We start from the raw sequence: 7302 nt of genomic DNA, 5'->3' as shown, positions 1-7302 counted from the left end.
TTTTTTTTAATCCAGTAAAAAAGAATAAACGACAGGCTGTCTTGTCCTGGCATCCAGGATCGTGGTGAAGGCAGAGGAACTAAAAATTAGGTGAGGTTGGAACTCATTCTGGGCAGAGTTCAGATGCAGAATCTCATTGTGTGATTTACAGCTATAGGTTAACGTATCGACCAAAGGAATGTTAAGCACAGTTGAGTACATTCCTAGGATTGTTTAGGAGAATTAGATCTATCACTGCATTGGCAGTTTAGTTGAGCTTGTCCTCACCTCTCATACTTAATTGCACTTGTCATACTTTATTGCACCTCATCCAAGAGTACTTTTAATCATTTTTCATAAACACAGCCCTGTTTGTTGATCAAATACCAGATCCCTTCTTCTTTAACATGTCTCTTTAAAGCTATGAAGTATAAATAATAAGAAGCACTGAGTTGCAAAATTATGTGGTGGATGATGGTCAGCTGCAGCAAACTCTTTTTGCTGAATGCTGGCAGAATGAACAGAACTTGGTTCTGTGTACTGAGACTTGGGCTTCCAAAGGATGACCCTAATCTTTCTGCAAAATTCATCATTTTTCTCTCCCTTTCCCACATTCACTATGCTGGTTGCCTTGACTCAGAGAAATAATCTAACAGAATTCTAGAATGTAAAAGCTGATGAAATGTTAAGGCCCTTCTGTGGAAATAATTCCTAAATGTTAAAGTTGAGGAAAGTGTCCCACATGACATCTATATACAGAATTTGAAAATATAAATTTGTTCAAAAAGATACCTTACAGAATAGTGTTGGTAGCATAAGCAGGAGCTCCTCTCATTATGAATCCTTCCTTCTGGATGAGCTCAGATTCTGAGGCTGGAGTGGAGATCCTGAATCAGTACTGATCATTACAGAGAATTTTGCTATGTGGAGTAACAGTGTGTGATCTGGTTTCTAAAAAGTGCCATTGAAATTCTAGAAGGGTTTTTTCCCTCCTTACTTTTTAACTACTGGGATATCTTATAGACAAGGAAAGTAAAATCGAAAACAATACATGCTGGTGGACAGTACCACAGAAAACACTGTTACAGAGACTGCAACAGAGAAATAAGGAAGTGGACACTCGCTAGAGCCACACTTCACTTCAGTCATTCTGATATTCAGAGAAAAACTCTAGAGCAGCTGTACATTTCCAATAAAAATATATTTGAGTCCCAGATGTAATATAAGTTTTTCTAGTAGCTGTATCCAAAACTAAAGAGACAAGTATAATTAAAATATATTTTATTTAACCCAATGTCCAAAATATTATCATTTCAACATGGAAAAATTTGAACAATTGTCAATGGGATATTTTACATTATTTTATTTGCATAAATTCTTCTAAGTTTGGGGTGTATTTTACAACTTAAAGTGCACCCCACAGGGACCAAGTGCTCAATAGCTACTTGTGGCAAATGGGTAAACTACTGGACATCACAGATCTAGAGTGTTCAGGGAACATAAAAATGAGTTAAGAAAAGACTAAATCTAAGGGGAAGTCTACACTGGAAACAACCAGACACAGTCCAAAATACAAGTCTGCTTAGGCACTTCCTGTGTTTGAGCACATGCTTCTAGGCCCTTTCGGGACTATTGCTTCTGTAACACCAGTAACTAAACTCTGGTATTTAGTTGTGCTTTTCCTTATCTCCCTCAATGTTTGTCTGTGAAAGCCCAGTAAGTACCATAAATAGCTCCTGTCCCAGAGCAGGGGACAACTCCTGTCCAGATGCAATGGGCAGCTCCCATCTCAGCACCGTGGGTAGCACCTGTTCCAGCACGGTGGGTACTGTCAGTCCATTGCAGGAACTAATTCTATCAAATTATTTCTATAACTGATCCTGCCTGCTAGCAAATGTGTTTTAAACTGATTAAGAAATGGACTAAGTCACATCCTCAAAGCCCAGGTAGTCAGCTATTAACTTACGTTAAATAACAGCTTTTTCTGGAAGGCTACTAACCCCATTTTTTAATCTAACTGATGTTGTGCCTTCCATTAAAGTGTAAGTTGCTTTAGAGTTTCCTTTCATTTCTTTTCTATTCTTGGCACCGTTTAGAAGTCTCAAGAAAGTAGGTGACCAATTAATCCATCATTTTTCTTATGTATCTTAAGGATGTTTGATCCTTCTTTAGCTGCATCTGTTGTCTTTCAAGAGCACCAGAACATCCTAAATAAAATGCTATTTATGAGCTCTCTTTGACTCTGAAATGGAAAATTCCAAGTCTAAGTGGCAATTTCAATAAACACTCAGTGAAAACACAGGATTCAGAATACTCATTAGGATTTAAGAGAGCTAATGTTGACTTGCGTCTGCTCCCATTTGTATGCTTCTTTCCTCAACAATAAAGGGAGACTATCATAAATCAAGGGATTTCTCGTCTTAGTAAAGAGTGAGTTAAAGAGGAACTAAAGTAGAGGTTCCAATCATTCTCTTGTTTAAAAAGAACAGGGTTCAATTTCAGTCTGTTGGAATCATGTCTCATTCTAGTCTTTCAAAAGTATATTGTGAGGAACTGATATTGCATGAGCTCTCTGAGAAAGAACAAAGAAATTAAAAGAACTTGTTTGACTAGGATCTCAGCTGCAGGCATAAGTGTACTTTTGGCCTCCTAATTTACAAGGTTAATTACTCATACAGCCACATTTCAAAGATTATATTTCTTTAGCAACTGTGTGCTTAATTGTAGCTTAGTGATGGCAAAACTTAGTTAAATGGAAGTTGTAGTGGATTGAATAATGTCCCCCCAAAATTCAATGAAGCTTGAACTGTGTCCCCCAAGTTTTATGTATTAGAAATTTAGCCCCCACTGTGACTGTTAAGAGGGTGGGAAATCCTATTATGGTAATCGAAAGGTGGAGCCTTGAAGAGATGATCAGATTGTAGGACCATGCCTAGTGAATGGATTAAAAATGGTGGTCAAGGGTGTGGTTCTGAGGGCTTTAAAAGAAGAGGAGAGTCTGTGTTTCTCTCTCTGCTCTCTCTGCTTCCACCATCATGCAATGGGAGACCCCTGGGTCACTGTTGCCACCACTAGATGGACTTTGGACTTCCCAGCCTCAGAAACTGTCAGCAATAAATTTTGTTTGTTTATGAATTACCCAGTTCCACGTGTTTTGTTATTAGCAACACAAAACAGACTAATACAGAGGTAATGTGACATAAAGAAGATTCTTAAACACAGAGAGTTCTCAGCCTGGTGCCCATGATCTCCTGCAGTATTTGTGAACTCCTTGACATGGTTTCCACAAAACTGTTTTGCAACAGGGACATTTCTCTGTGAAAAGGTGGATAAATTTTACCTACCATGAGATTTTTAGCCAAAAAGTAAATTAAGAAGCTCTTTCTTAATAACTTTTTGACCATTAAATGGGAGGAAGAAATTGCTAGCTCTGTTTTGTTGTTTTGGAAACATATAAAATGATGTGAAAAGATATGTGGGCTTCAAACAACTTTCTTTCTTTCTTTTTTTTAAAAGATGACCGGTAAGGGGATCTTAACCCTTGACTTGGTGTTGTCAGCACCACGCTCACCCAGTGAGCTAACCGGCCTTCCCTATATAGAGATCCGAACCCGTGGCCTTGGTGTTATCAGCACCACACTCTCCCGAGTGAGCCACGGGCCGGCCCCAAACAACTTTCTTCTGACTCATAATAGGTTTGTTTAACATGAGTCAAACAACTGTCTTCCCAATGACAAAGCCACACTCAGAATCATATGAGGGAAGAAAGCTTTATTAGAAATTTCTGTGCTTACTGTAATTCCTATTTATATTTCTTATGTTCACAGACTAAAACAGGAACATGTCTGCCTAACGTAAATAACTTTCAAGACTTTGCCTAATTCATGCTGCTAAGGGAACTTCAAAACTTAGTCATCATTTTTTTACTTTTTGTATTTTACTATCATCTGAGAACAAACAGGCAGCACTTTAAGGATCAAGTTCCACAAGCTGCCTCTTTTATATGGAAAGACATGGCACTTTCTTCCAATCAGCATCTACCTAAAGTACCATCTACCTAAAAATTACAGATTTCAATTTTACTTATGTTTTCCACTTTATCTTTGCCATTATGCTGTCAGCCATAAGCAGTTTCTTGAACCTCTCCCTGTGTGGGCCATATTTATTTGCATGTTTACAGAGTATCTCTCCTAGTGAACACTAATTCTACAAGGGCGGGAACCATGCTCTTTGCCTTGTTTACCTTTGTGTTACTACATCCCAGTCAATGAGACTAAATCCATTCAGAAATGGCATTTTATCCTATGAAATAAAATCCTGTGAATCCTATGAAAGAGACTCTTTAACCAAATTAGTTCTATGGTGTAATGGTTAGCACTCTGGTCTCTGAATCCAGCTGAGTTCATATAATGTGTTGCTTTTACAGTTTTGTTGCCCTGTTTTACTTTTGTATTTTGTTTTGTCTACATAAGTTGCACTAAGCAATTATCCCCCTGGCATCTCCTGTTATATTTATATCTGCATCTGGGAGGCTTCTGGCAGCCACATTTGGTTTTAGAAGGAAAGAAAGAAGGGTCAAAAATAAATACTTTCTTGTAAAATTGCAACAACAAAAACAAAATACTCAGGAATAAATTCAAGGCTTCTGGCAGCCACATTTGGTTTTAGAAGGAAAGAAAGAAGGGTCAAAAATAAATACTTTTTTGTAAAATTGCAACAACAAAAACAAAATACTCAGGAATAAATTCAACAAAAGAAGTTCAAAACTTATACTCTGAAAACTACAAAACATTTTGGAAGAAATAAATGAAAATCTCAATAAATGCAAATCCCACGTTCATGTACGACAAAACCTAATATTGTTAAGATGGCAATACTCCCCACATTTCCTACAAATTCAGTCAATCCTATCAAAATTCCAGCTGACTTTTTTTTTTTGGTAGAAATTTACACATTGACCTTAAAATTCATATGGAATTTCAAGGGACCTGGAATAGCCAGAATAATCTTGAAAAAGAAGAAAAATCTGACTCATGCGTCCAAATTTCAAAACTGACTACAAAGCAATGCTAAGAAAGACAGTATATTACTAGCATAAGGATAAACATACAGATCAATGAAATAGAATTGAACGTTTAGAAATAAAGCTATGTGTGTATGGCCAACTGATTTTTGTAAGGGTGCCAAGACCCCAGTGGGAGAAAGAATAGTCTTTTCAACAAATGGTGCTGGGAAAACTGGATAACCACATGCACAAAAGAATGAATTTGGACCCTTATCTCACACTGTTTACATAAGTTGACTCAATTGATTAGAAAAATAAATGTAAGAGCTACTATTATAAAACTCTTAGAAATAAACATAGAGATAAATATAACCTCAGATTTGTTAATGAGTTGTTATACATGGCACAAAAAGCACAAGCAACAAAAAAGAATAGATAAATTAGATTTCATCAAAATTTAAAGCTTTTATGTTTTAAAAGACACTATCAAGAAAGTGAAAAGACAATCCAAAGAATGGAAGAAAGTATTTGCAAATCATATATCTGACAAGGGACTTGTATCTTGAATATATAAAGAATTCTTACAACTCAATAAAAAGACAAAAATTAAAAATGGGTGAAAGACATAAATAGACATTTCTCCAAGAAAGACATACAAATGGTCAATAAGCACATGAAAAGATGCTCTATATTATTAGTCATCTGGGAAGTTCAAATCAAAGCCACAGTGAGGTACCACTGTACACCAACTAGGATAGCATTAATCAAAATGTCATCTAATAGCAAGTTTGGGGGAGGATATGGGGAAATCAGATCCACCATACACTGGTGGGAATAAAAGTGCTACATCTATATGGGAAGACAATCTGACAGTTTCTCAAACTATTGAACGTAGAGTTCTCATATGACCTAGCAATTCCACTCCTGGATATATGCACCCAAGATTTTAAAAACCTGTAAATAAATAATAATTATAATAAATTCAAGTTATATTGAAGTATATGTGGTAAAAACAAAAATATCTCTTCTATTCATGTGCTCTATTCAATTTCTATTTATAGCAGTAAACTAAAACCAGGTTTGGTATAAACTTCCAGATTTAAAAGATATGTATGTGCATAATCTTTTCACTCTATTTTTATACCATTGATAGCAAACCATATACATGGTATCTTGGTTATTTCTTTCCCTTAAAAGTATGTCTAGGGGGAATACTTATTCTATTTTATGAAATGAATCACAATAAAGCCAATTGAGATCTTAAAAAAAAAAGAAAGAAACAACAAAAAAGTATGTCTTGGAGTTTAGTCCATATCAGTGCATAGAAGTGTACCTCATTCAAAGTATAAGTTGTAGATCTACTATGTGGATGCTCCAAAATTTATTTTAATAGTCAAAAATTCGTAGTCATTTCAGGGTTTTAAAATCATTGCTATGACATGTAATTCTGCAGCAGATTTTGAAGCCTGTCCCAGTTGTATCTCATCTGAGGCTGACAGAGCAGAAAGCTGCTATGGTTTCAGCAACAAGTCAGAATAAGGAGTTTTTCCAGTTCTGAGGATAAAGTGATATTTGTCAATTTGGTGCAACAGCATGATAGTCATCCAAATGATGTCAAGTCTAGGAAACACTGACTGTAAGTACACCTTCCCATGCATGAATTGATCTTTTAAGGAGCCCTAAATGTCACCACAGCTGTTTTACTTTTATGACAAGGTATTCTCTGTGTAGTCATGGATGAGTGGTTAAGGCCATGGACTAGAAGCCCATTGGGATTTCCCTGCATAGGTTTGAATCCTGCTGAATATGAACAAAGTCTCTTCATAGTCCTTTCAGAATCTAACAAGAAACATGATCTATCCAAAACTATCCTTGTTTTTAGTGCTGGGATTAACTCACCTGTGATGGATCTCCTTCATGCAATACAAGCCAGGGAAATTGAAAGAAATCATAGTCCTGGTGGTGTTTTCTTTTTCTCTCCTCCCAAGAAGAGTCTAAGCCTCAGAGATGCTTTGGCATTTTCTACAATAAAAATCCTACTTCAAGGCAACCCTTTTTTTTTTCTTTTTCCGTGTCCGGCAACGGATTGCAACCATCAGTGTCGCCCCCGTACCGGACCGGGACCGGCCACGGGATCGCAACCCTCGGTGTTGCTCCCGCGCCTCGCTCAGCCAGTGAGCGGGAACCGGTCTGTATGTGGGATCCGAACCCTCGGATAGTGCGCCACCGGGCCGGCCCAAGGCAACCCTTTTAAAAAGAATGAAAGCTGGTTGAGGTAGGATTGTTGCATTTTTATTGTGACTTTATAAAATTGTTAA

The sequence above is a fragment of the Galeopterus variegatus genome, unplaced genomic scaffold (assembly GCF_000696425.1).
Source record: "Galeopterus variegatus unplaced genomic scaffold, G_variegatus-3.0.2 Scaffold2496, whole genome shotgun sequence".
NCBI lineage: Eukaryota > Metazoa > Chordata > Mammalia > Dermoptera > Cynocephalidae > Galeopterus > Galeopterus variegatus.
Note: the sequence above shows the minus strand (reverse complement) of the source record.